The sequence below is a fragment of the Cyclopterus lumpus genome, chromosome 17, assembly GCF_009769545.1.
Source record: "Cyclopterus lumpus isolate fCycLum1 chromosome 17, fCycLum1.pri, whole genome shotgun sequence".
Classification (NCBI taxonomy): domain Eukaryota; kingdom Metazoa; phylum Chordata; class Actinopteri; order Perciformes; family Cyclopteridae; genus Cyclopterus; species Cyclopterus lumpus.
The window spans coordinates 9,068,657-9,082,222 of record NC_046982.1 but is presented as its reverse complement, the minus strand read 5'-3'; positions in this window follow the sequence as shown (position 1 = coordinate 9,082,222).

The following is a 13,566-nucleotide window of genomic DNA, read 5'->3' as shown; positions in this document are numbered from 1 at the left end:
TTATTGGGCTTTGATTCATATACTGATTCCCTTCCCTTAGATGTGGGAATTAAATAAGGATAGCTGGGATCATGCTTCTTCTTCTTCTTCTTTTTGCTGTCTGAGACCATGTCCAATGATTTAAAGTAGGGTCAAGGGGGAAAGCAGGCCAGATAATGGATTCTCAATCGGGTCTCAACGTTTAACAGAAGTCCTTTAGCTTTTCTGTTGATGCCCAATTGCTGCAGTCTATATATAGGCCTTTACACCCAGAACAGTCTGGCATATGTAAATTGTTGTCAAAGACTGGGTCGGGACTCACAGGTGGGATGCAGGAGAGTCACTAGTGTCGCCAAATAAATTTGCTGAATTTATTTCATAGTTTTTTATTTAACATTTTTGTCTGCAGTACACATTTGAGCCACATGAGAGCCTGAATGTTCATGATGTTCTGATAATTGAAAAAGAAAATAAAGGATATAGAACATTCTGTTTTTTCGGTGTAATGTTTATTCCACATGCAAGTCGTGATTTATTTCACGTATCTATTTTGAAATGGCTGTTTATTTATATACAAGATAATATAAGGTGATGAAAAAATTACAGTAAAATTGGTCAGAAACGTTTACATTTACACACAAATTCACCCTTTTCAAAATGTATAGATCAGGCCTATTCTGAATTGGGTGGTGATGGTTTATCACTTTTTTAAAGCGGGACGCCAGAATACAATTTTGGGAAACACTGGCCTAAACTATTTCTTTTATTTTTCTTTTAACAAAATGCTAATTTTGAGTTCCGTTTGGTAAATTGTTTCACAGTGTATATGTCATGGACTTTTATTGAGAAAGGTAAGAATGGATGGAGTGAATATACTTTCAAGGTTGAAAGTGAGTAACAAAGTTTATTGTCTTGGTACGGACGACAGAGCTTCCCTGTTGTTATACACATGTCCCGGCGTCATTTTTGTATGCTTTGATTTGTGATAGCTCAGAAAAATATACTTTGCTTTTTTGCTGTGTAATATTTGCGTTTAGTATTCATTACAAAAACAACAGTTCTAAAATAAAAAATCAACTTGCAAATTGATCACATGAATAAATGATGTGTGTGTATATTTTGGCATTTCAAAACAATGCACAAGTTTTCTTTATACGTTCCAAAGTTTATAGAACAAAATGTATGTCCTTCAACACACTGCAGAAGATTTAGTGCTCGTGAACTTGAACACTATATATATATATATATATATATATATATATATATATATATATATATATATATATATAATATAATATAATTGATGACTATAGTAGTAAATTCTACCGGTCCATGAATGTTTAGGACATAGGTAACTGTAAGTGGGTCTGTAACATAGCATTGTAAGTCCCCTGACTATTTATGGGCACAAGCTTACAAGATCTGCCATTTATGATCTGTCAGCTGGAAAATGCTATAGTTTCAATGAGGTTTTTAGAATGAAGAGTTACCACTGAAGGGTGAAAGGAAGCAGCGAAAGGAATGTAAAGTCGATAAGCTATAGGTTAAAGCAATGGCTTCAGACTACCGAAATACAACAAGTCTATCAAAACCGATTAGACCTCAATATGCAGCGTCTGTTTAATATTCATTGAATCATTTGACTTGCCAAAGCATTTCTTAATTTCACAGGGACAAGTCAAACTTGTTAACAATTTACCACCAGGCCCCAAAAGGGAACATGTGTTTATAAAGCAATAAAGCAGTAAATAACCTCTGTTTCATTCCAATTATTACTGCAATAAAACACACCCGTTTTTTTATTTACGTTTTTTGCTTCGTTTCTTTCCTTCTTTCCTTTTACCTTTTCCCTTTTCTTAAGACAAGGTCACAAGCTTCCCTCCCCTTTCGTCTCTGTTCCTTCCTGCTGTCACGCTCCGCTGAAAAGTTTCCGTGCAATCTTGCAGGTGTTTCTTGGTCTGTGGCGCTTGGTTTCACAAACAGAGCTTGATTTCTCCCTCCGCCGCATGGTTGCTAAACAGGTTGTTTAATGAATACAGGTGCTGTGGTTCTGCTCTGCCTATCAGGGAGACATGATCAATACTGTAGGCAATGCTGCGTTTAATTGTCTTTTGTCAACACTTTGGATCATCCCCATCCCCCCCATTCGCCCAAACTAGAGTATTTATTTCATTTTTGATCCTTTATCAGGCTTTATGATACATGCAGCTTGCTTAGGAAGAACTCCCTTCACAAAAAGAAATGCTGAATTCGAAGGGTTGTTGTTGTTGTTTTGTCACGATTAGCATGATTAGTTGTTAAATATTCGTTTGACACCATCATGAGCATCATACACATTATAAAAAGCAGTTAAAAAAAGTCAAACCGGGAGGCTGCCATTTTTATGGATCTAGGTTATTTATTTAAGCTATTTTAACATTCCTGTGGCCTTTTTCTAATTGCTGAGCTCTTTTTCTACAAGCCACATTCATGAGGACACTTACTTGCTCGTGGAGCAGAACATTCACGTCATGCATCATTCCACCAAAAGGTGGCACTCTATCGCCATCTGAAAACTACCTGAGTGTCAGAGCCATGACTGTAAAGTTTCTGATTTAATAACCAGACTAAGTTATAAAAACAACATCTTTGATTTTCTACCCCTGATGTAAATGTACTATGTTAAACTAAATTGAATATCAATTTTACATTCAAGGAAAGGCCCTAAAAGATGTAAATAAGATTGAATGAAACAGACATATAGTCAGATTTGGACATGCGCTGGCTGGAACATTTCGTCTGAAGGGGGCTGTGCCAGGTTTTTCATGCCCATGAACCTGACCCAGAAACAGATCAAAAGAATATGAATTTAATTATAATAACAATTGATCTCGCTATCTAGTCTGCTAGAGCAAGATAATTCCCATTTATGAGGTCTGATGAGGAATTGTTTTTTTTCTGGGTTCAGTGATTCTCTGACTGATAAACCCTAAGCCCAACCACAATACTCCGGCAGACAGTAGCCCAGTGTCCTATCTCCCCTCAATTAACTTCAAACTGCTCTCCATTACACGCTACAATGAGACACACAATTTCATTACCTCACACAGGCCCATCAGCGCTACTAATTGTTTTTTTCAGCATCCCTCCGTCAAGGAGTGGGTGTGAGATATCCCATGTTTCAGAAAGATAGAATAGGATACAGGAGGTCACTCTGGGTAAAAAGAAAGGGAAAGAGCATGAGACGGAGAGATTCTAGATTCCCTGTGCACTTTCTGTTTATTGGCCCGGTAGTGAACAGAGCTAGTCCGTATAACCTTCAAAGGCCGGAAACCTGAAGCACTCACCAACACTTAATTCACAATCAGCAAAAGGTCAACAGAGACACAGACACATACACAGAGAGTAGCTGTAGTTTACTGAGCTAACTGGCCAATGTCAGCCGCACCACACTTTCTCTCCTCCAAACACAACAACTCATCGGCTGCTTTCTGCTTGTTGAAGTCCTTCTGTTGCACTCCAAGCAATGTCACTTAAAAAAAACTGATTTCTTTTGCCGTACAGTACCTCGATGGACTTGAGTTATCAGACACAGTCTCAACAGTAACTGCTGCAATTTGATAGTATTTGTAGAATATTCAAATAAATTCAGGCCTCTGCATAAGTAAGGTATGAAATAAATACTATCTTGATGATTTGCTTGTGAAAAAACGTCATATAGACACCTGTATTAACTTGATTTTTTCTGGAGCATCAGAGAAAAGGTGTAAACACAACACTGACATAATGTGATTGTGTTCATATCCACTTTGCTCTTATCAAAATGTTGCTCTCCAACAACTCCTGAGGGAAACCGGTAAATCTTGAGCTGCTCTATGCTCCATTGTGTTCTCCTCATAGAGGCTAACTCAGTGAGGTGAAGGGCAGGTAGCCTCCAGGGCTCCGGCTGGAAAGCACGCGATGAGAGCTGTGAGACTGAAATGCTCCGTAGAGCTTCTCTCTGGGTTTTTGATGACAAGCGACATTTTCTTTACACACACACACACACACACACACACACACATAGTAATTGAATTAATTGTTAATATATAAATATTGAATATAGCAGTAAAACCTTGTGTGGTGTTCGGGTCTGTGGGACCCGTTTTTATTTTTCCTAAAAAAGAAAATTATACGACTCAAACTCAAACGCCTTGGCTCATTTTCTGCGAAGAACATATATCAGAATACATTTTCAATGATCACACATTGTACCCTTCACATTTATATTACATAAAGGATGTTCGGGTTCATTGGCTCATATGAGACATTGTAGGTCCTGTGTACTCGGCCTGCTTATAGAGAGAGTGTGTGTGAAAGATATGATAAGTTAAGATAATCTTTTATTAGTCCCGCAGTGGGGAAATTCACAGGATTACAGCAGCAAAGGGATAAAGTGCACACAAGAAACATAATTGTGTGTGTGTGTGTGTGAGTGAGAGAGTTTTGTTGTTATGTCACTGTCGTTCCCGCACAAGGTTGCAACATTGTTGATCAATTCAAGCACTGACACCTGTCTGCTCTCACCTTCCTGCACATTATAGCCTCTGTCTTGGGGGAACCAATCTTTATACTCATACTCCATCCCAGCTGCAAATTGGGTGTGGGACACAATATATATAGCTTTGCCCGTGTGGTTCCTTATCACAAGTGATCAAGATGGCCAACAGATGCTCTGCTCACAGAGCCTCGCAATTGATTTAGGAAGAGAGAGAGAGAGAAGCTTTTGATGATGTAGAGGAAGAGGTTTCAGAATGTGAGGATCAGTTATGAACATTCAGACTTTGAAGAAGAGGATGCGATTGAGCATCAGCTAGTTCCAAAATAAAGACGAACCCCAGGACCAGCCAGTCAGCAGCCAGCTCCTAGACCAGAACAAGTCCATCATCAGCTAGCAAGTGAAGAAATATGGATGTCAAAAAATTGTGAAATTGAATGATCTCCTTGCATAAAGATCTGGGCTGCCTGTGATGCCACTTCCTAGTTTACTTGAAATGTACATGTCTACACAGGAAAGCCCGATGGAGGAGCCACTCAGAATAATCAAGGAATGAGAGTTGTCCTGGACGACTCAGTGGACACCACATCATATGCAACAATTTCTTTACCTCGCAAAAGCTGGGACCGGAGCTCCCGAAGAGGAAGCTGATCATGATGGGAACGATACGTAAAACCAGTCTGAGCTCCCACCCCAACTGCTGGCTACACAGAACAGGCCGGTCAACTCTTCCAAATTTGTGTATCCCATGTGTCAAAGAAAGTCAATAATGTGGTACTCATGAGTACACTACACAGGAATTGGAGAAGCTGTGGCCAGGAGCATCACTCATATCTCGATTGTAATAGATTTTATTTTTTTATTACATTTTTATAATTTTTTTATTTTTATTACATTAATTCAGAAATATGATCTAACAAAGGTAAAGGGCAAATATTAACCATATATGGTGTTTACATTGCTTGTAATTGGGATGAAGTAAACAATTGTTTGATTGTGATAATACAAAGATGACCACCAGACCCACGAACACTGGCTGAATAACAAAAAAATATGAACACCACACAAGAGTTAATTACTATTTTAATAATTGGATTTGTGTCAGAATATTGACATATTTTCTGCACCAGTGCACTGCCAATACTTTAAAAGGGTGCAGCGCTAGCAATAGCAGTGCCAGTAAGTATGACATCAGCAGCGCTCCGTCAAGAGAGAAAACCAAGATGGAGCCAAGATGACTCAACCGCCAGAGGAAAGAAGTCTTCTTGTTAATAATACACACAGTAGTGCACAGGAGTAGTTGTGGGAATGTCTTACACACTGACTCAATGACTCATTATGTCTTAAATAACCTCAAAAGTTGAACTTAACCTCAAAAAGTTGTGTTATTATAGAAACATGGAGAATGTGTTAAAGGCTGTACTTTGAGTTGTGCGTCTCTAACTCAGAGGCAGTTTTTCTTCATGTATGTCCCCATTGGGCCTATGCTTGGCCAGTAATACCATTTTTAGTGTACGGTCACAACAGTCACTACACTGCAAATGCAGAATTTGTTGCATTGTTTTTATTCATCCTCTCAGTGGGCTTGATTGTGTGATCTTGTGTTGTTTGGTAGTTGTAGGAGAGAGAAGGTATTCTCAGCCCTCAACGTTTCCATGGCCCTCTTGAGGTTTGGTTCATATAACTTCAGCTAGCCTTTGACACCTCGCTCCCTGTTCCTTCCCATATATGAGTTGAATTGAATGGAATGCATCCAATTGAACGTGCCCCAATGACTGAGATGTGAGGCAAGGTCTCCAGTCTCAAACTGAAATCATTTTGGTCGTGCTACCCAGGATTTGATTCGCTCACCCAACCACCCGAGACCAGTTTGTGATGAGATGCTGGTCTCCAACAGAGCTATAGAAATCACATCCATGCTGTTTCACCTTAGCTGAGGCATACAACTATACGACACTGAGAGAAGGAGGACTAAAATAACAAGAATGACAAACAGGCAGAGAGACGGAGAAGGAGAGAGAGAGAGATAACGGGAAAGAAGGCTAGAAGCTTCAAGCAAAAAGGTTGCCTGCCCAGAATCCTGTGCAGTCGAGCATGAAGGGACAATCAGAGCTTTCATACGCACACACTCGAGCACACACTCTTTGTACGGCTTCTTTGTTGTGCCTTGATTCTTTTCTGTTTCTTACCTTTTTTTCACTACTTATGTGGCCATGGTCTGTCATGGTCAGCCAATAGGACTTAGAGGAAGAGCACCTTTATTTCATTTAACAAAGTGAAAGCAAAACAGGGAAACGATGAAACCTTTGGTATTCTAATTAGATCTGCACATATTCAAACAACAGCGTATTAGCCCAAGGTAGGGCCTCTATGCCCTGACAGGAAGAATACAAGTATTCTTTCTCCTTTTCTGTAAAGGCACCAGGCACAGAGGCGCCCTGGCAAACCCCTCATTATGTTTTGAAGATCCGTCTTCGCCTGCAGCACCCAACCCGTGCACCCTTTTGCTCAACCGAGCTGAAACAAATAACAGTGAGCAGCCGCAACCAGGTAGAAAGGACCGCATTTGAATGTCAACCGTCAAATATCAGAGGAGAAGCTACAAATGGCACAGCGACTTTGTCAGAGTCGTAAAGACGCACTTTATCTCAACATGGAGCAACTCTGATACGGCGAATATAAAAGGCATGGGAATTTTAATCATGATATTGGGGGATTAGACTTGGGAACTGAATGGCATAATTTGAACGCAGCTCTGAATACAAAGCAATTCATAAGAGATGCCTAAAGAATTGGCATGGCAGGAGGTATGTTTTAATAATCGATGCACTGCTTAATGTATGCAAATACTAGCTAATTTGTAATTATCTGAGTGGGGGGCATGTTTGGAACCTTCTTTAATCATCCCCTCAGTGAATAGTTAACAGCACCCTTCTATAGATGCTGATGGTAATTACTAGAGAGTACAGTACCTCAGTGAAGGGTGAGGTGCTACAACACGAAACATCTAGCACAATGATCTCCTGTATTTGAATCATTTGCAGGTGTCCCACAGGACATCATTATCAGGCTCAGTAGCCACTGATTTGGAGCCAGACCTGCCATCAAAAGACAGGATGAGCATTGGGAATGAATACTTCATGCGTTTCTGAATCTACAATTCTTATCTCAAAAATAAACACCATTCAGGGTTGTTACAATGATTTGCTCTATGCTTGCATCAGGTCGAATACATGGGCTGAGCAAGAGTGTTCCTTCCTTGGAGGTCCAAATGGCTTTATGTGTGTGTGTGTGTGTGTGTGTGTGTGTGTGTTTACTCTATTGGATGGGCACTCAACATGTATTTTTGCATTTCTGGTAAAAGTTGTCTGACCCTCACTTCTCTGATGCAACTCGGGTGTTGATGCACAGATGCACAGTGAGTTTGTCTCCAGAGGACTCGAACACTGACAGAGGGCTACGGGTGCACGCTCACCAAGTCGATAAACAATCTGAGCACCACAAAGGAACAATAGCCGCCATTCTATTGCCCACCCAGCAAACACGTCCTTTTAAAATGTCAAATGAAAAAGCTGTTGCAAGGGTGCAGTGTTCCATTGATTCAAAATGGTCTCATCATTTGACCACCCAGCCCAATTTATGGACTCCTTTCCATCTTGGATACAAAGTGGTGGTAAGGCCCACGGTTATGTAGGAAATTGCAGAATGACACATGAAATCTTTAAAGCCTTTTTTTTGCAGTGTATGAAAAGCAGTAAAGGAAACCCAAAATAACAACACTTTGAAATGTGCAATTTGTGAACAAATTGTGGCAGCTGACAGAGGCTTAAGCGAAATGAATACACAAAGAGTTGTGCAACACTCGTAACCACTATGTGCCCCGTCTCATGGGCTGATTTACAAAAGACATTGTGTTATGATATAACAGTGCAATTATGTGTTGCAGTTGAGTCAAATTTGCCCTTTTTGCGTCTCATTACACTGATTCATGTGGAAAAGAGCTACCTGACCGACAGGGTGCAGAGGAGGCAGACACTAATAATTTCTAACTGTTCGTGGTTATTAGCGTTGATATTGAATTGGACTGTTCTTATGATGGGGCTTATTTCCATAGAAATGGGCTGTTTCATATATTTCTCCTTCTGTCGGATCAAGTCAGGCCTTTTCGTCCCCTTCGTAGTCTTTATTCAACCAGTCCATTCTCTCCATCATCTCTCATTCTCTCATTCTCTCATCTACCACTCATCCCCCATCCACTAAATCCCCCTTCTCTCATCCCCAGCAAGTACCAGATATCTTCTTTTCCCCACAAGGCAAGCTCTTTGTTTCTATGGTCCTATGTCCCCTCACTTTTTTTTTTGAACCACATATTCCTATGTTCCTCCAACATAAAAATAAGATAATCATTCATACAGTACATTTTATTATTATTAACATAAACACACCCCTTACGACTTGACTTGAAAGCCGAGCCTCCAATTAGACACAGAGTCCCTTTTAATCACCGGGTGTGGCTACACGTATCGACACATATACACAGGTTAATGATTAACTTAATATGAACAAGCTATACATAAATAGATCAGCTAGATTCTCCATAATACAATTGTTACAGAAACCATGAGCATATAGTGTAGGATAATTAATTCAGATTTGTAGGCATGGGGAATAGGACTGTACTGAATTCTTTATATTTTTCTTTACTTTTGAAGCTTGTACTGAATTTTAAAATGAAGCGTAAACATAATTTCTCTAAAAAAAATAGGGGAAAAATATTTTGTGTGCCTCCCATTGTGCGTGGGCAGCAAACTATTTTGACCTTGAAGAGAGTTTTTGATTTTTTGAAAGTCTAAATGCCAACAAATATGAAAACGAGTTAGGAATTTGTTATGAAATCTTTTTTAAAATACATTTTTACTTTGGGACTGAGGACAATTGGAGAGATGAGGACTGAGTCCTCATTGTGTCACTCCTTGTGTGTGTGTGTGTGTGTGAGAGAGAGAGAGAGAGAAGATGGAAAGTGGGCTTTGCGCGCAATGTTCTTGTAAATTATTAATAACAATAATTTGAATGTTAACGTATCATATGCATGATAACGCAAATCCTCAAATTATTCTGTACAACCCTAATGGTAAACAAGAGAGATGGTAACTCCTTACCTCTAAGGCTGGCATAAAGTCTCAATATGTGTCCATTCCTTGATTATTTAAATTCCTTTTGTCCACCGCTTAATAATCAAAACGCGTTTTCATAAACATTATTCCAAGTTGTGAATTTTGTCTCGTAAAGTCCATTGTTTACTCTCTGCTAATTTCTTTTGTCAAACAAAGAACGCATTCAAACTGATATTAACCTTATTTTCTCTCCTTCCTGCCCCGTGTTGTTGGGTGTGCTTGTTTTTATTACCTATAAGATAAAAGTCTCTCCACCTTTAGTCTCTCCCTTTAATTTATTTTCACTCCATTTCTTTTTCAGTATGCCAAGTAGGCTTGTAGCTGACAGGTGATTTTGAAGAGGATACAAATAAAACACGGATGCTTTAAAACGTGCATCGTTAACTGTTTCAGAGCTCGATCAAATTAATTGATAATTGCTATTTTATTTGAGAGTATTATTTTATACACATAATATTCATGTTAAGATAAACTAATTGATAGTATTTCCTATCTTTGCCGGCCAAGAGTTTTGTGCTAAAGGAATAAATGGCCTGTCCCAACATATAACAATATAACGGTATTGCTAAAACTACGTGGTTATGGTTTGCAAAACACATATTTCTTATGCAACCATGTTTCTCTGAGTGAACAGAGCATCCATCAGAGTCTAGTCGTAACTGATTCCGGGGTCACTCCTCATGCTTATGGAATATGCTGACTGGGAGGAAAGATAGTCCGAGTAGTAAAAGATGGACATGGGCATCTGCAATCACAATTCCCTCATTGTTAGTCATAGCGCTGTAACTAACATACTATTTTGGCACTGACAAACATAAATGAAGATAAAAGTAGCCTGTAGGATATTTGGTTATTTCTGTTTCATGCAAGGACACTTATTTTGTCTGGTTGCTTATTAATCACGAGAACTGCCCCCCACTCCAGACAGGCTAGAAAAAAGCTGGTTCCTCTCCCCTTCCGCCTTTTCAGGGAGAGAGCGAGGGGGGAAGGGATACTTTCACAACAGTATATCATCCAGATCAATGTCAAAATGATTTCTAATGGCACACAAGTTGTATTGCAGGCATGTATTAAAATATTACGGGAATCATATAACCTCTCAATAATTTTTAAAACAGTACTGCATACGCTGTCCAGTTCACTCAATAAAATAACCAACACCATTAACCTACAATACTAAGACTATTTAGAGAGGCTATAGTTGGAAGATGGAAGGGACATTTTGAGGAGCTTTTAACCGCAACTGACATGCTTTCTGATAAGGAGATAGTGATGGAATATTCTAGTAGGAGGCCCATTTCCCTGAGAGTTGACAGAAATATCTAAGGCATGGGATATTTTTGTTGGTCATCCTTACATTACCTAGTCTGTAAAAACAAGTAAGAGAGGATTCAGGTATCACAATGCTCAGAGAACCTGGGGGAAGGCTAAAGTATACTCAAGGATAAGAACATATTCATGTGGACAATTTAAAAAAGTCTTATCTCATACAAAGCCAAACTTTACAGGAGACAACACCGTCCAAATTGATTGCCTCTCACAGATAATCAAGGAATCAAGGGAGTTTGCTATTTCTGTCTCCAAGTGTTTTGTTCATCAGATAAACCCACATATTTCGGTGACAGGTGTTGTTTCTGCCATCGCTGCAAGTCATTTGATCTCCGTAGACATAAAAGTAATAGCTGTGTTCATGCGTTTTTTTTATGACAGTATTTCAAGCTTTTGAATTGTCTTCAATTGCGAATAGAATTTCAATGACAAATTAGTGTATTTATAAATCACACACAAAATATAGTGCAACTGTCTTTGAATACATTTGAGATTATGGGTAAGTTGAGGCTTATTGTTATTATTATTCTTGCCTCCACCAAATATGATGTATGTGTAGGGATTTTAAATAATGGTATTGTAACTTTATTGTCTTCTGTAGTAGTGTAAGTGAAAACACTTTTCTCTATGACGATATTTATTTGATTCAAATATGAACCCAAGGAAGAGGAGTTATTGGGGATCCCAATTAATAAACAAATACATTGTTGGGAACCAAAACTTCCTGTAATCGAACAAATTGGTGATAAAGCTTCAATAGTAAGCCTGTGATTGTGTGTGTATATACGTGTGATGCTGTCCTACGTGGTGTGTTCTTCAGGCCTCAATAGCTCTGTGATGAATCCTTATGGCCCAGCAGGCATCTGCCTGTATTACAGCTGGGCCAGACTAATGAACTGGACCCAGACACAGTCCTAATCAGATTAATGACTGTGTTCAGGTATAAAATGACCAAAATCATTGAGGAGAAAGCGAGATAGTGGAGCCAATCCATGCCTAAAGAATGATTAGACACTGTAGACAGGCATGGAGCCAAGGTCAGAGACCAACCCACTGATTGTAGGCCAGGAGAAGCTAACTACGCTACGGAGCAAAATAAATATAAAAGGTGACCTGGGCCCTATTTCTCGTACGTGGCTCAACTAAGTCGATCAAATGTCCTATTATCCATCTTAAATTAACACGATGATTGCCATCAGGCTATCTTGGTTTCTCAAAGGCTGATCCGGGCTCAAACCGTATCGTTAATTTGAGCCGGACGTCAGTTCACAGGATAGTTGCGCGTGCCCATCCGACTTCAAAAGGGAGAAGCGTCGATCACCGAAACCATGATTTACTAACAGCACAAAGGCAAATGAACTCAAAGGAAGAGCCTCTTTTTTCTCCACTGACGAGCAGGAGATGATCATGAACGTATATGAGGAATTCCAGACCATAATCATGGCAAAATCTAATCAATTCATTCACTTCACTCGCGCTCGAGAGGGGGCGTGGCTTATCTCCATGGAAACATTTATAACTTCCGCCATCCACAATGGAAGAAATAACCAATATTTCTGCTTTATACTTGTTGTGGAAATCCCACAAACGTCGGAACATCTAATGCCCTCGTGTTTGGGTTCATAATATTAATATCATATATATATATATATATATATATATATATATATATATATATATATATTTATTTATACATAACATCACCCGTAGGCTCACACAGCTCTGTGACAGTGGATGAACATCCTCTTTATTCGCATCCATTCGTCTGTGCATTGACTTTCATGGAATCTACTCGCAAAGCTTTTGGTGTGAACGCAGCATAAGTGTTGGGAAAATGTATCGGCTAATTTTAAGTGCCTCATTCTTTAAATGTGCCTGCTGGCAGTCGGCTTAATGGCATGGATCATCCAACGAGATCCAAAATAACTATCTCAACTCTTTCAGAACAAGTAGATAATATATATACACACACACATCTATGTGGAGATGACCATATAGAACTTTTATTGCATTTACACAGACATGGCCAGGGAACGTAATGAACACATCCATGAGTTTCACCAAAACCACGGCATACAGAGGCTTTCCCGATGTTCTACATCGCCGACAATGTACAACAATGTACCACGATGTACAACAATGTACACCAATGTACCACAATGTAGAGAGACAGTCAATGCCCGGCTGCGGCGTGTGGTGTTCAATGTACGGCTCCAGAAGGTCTTTCCTAAATGATTCCTTGTGGGCAGAACTTTTTAGTTCTGGGCACTAAAAAGTGAAGAAATCAAAGTTTGCAAAGTATATGTAAAAAATAAAGCCTGCGATAACGGGAAGGGACGACATGCACACAAAGATCATCACATGACATTACATTTCTTTTAGCTGATGCTTTTATCCAAAGCAACTTAAAATAGGTTCATTGAACCACGAGTACAAACTCAGAACAACAAGAATCAGGAAAGTATAATTTCTTCAAGAAAGCCAAACTACAAAGTGCTATAAGTAAGTGCCATTCAAGTGCCACTGAAGTGCCAATCTGTGTATTTATATTAGATATAGTCGGAAAAG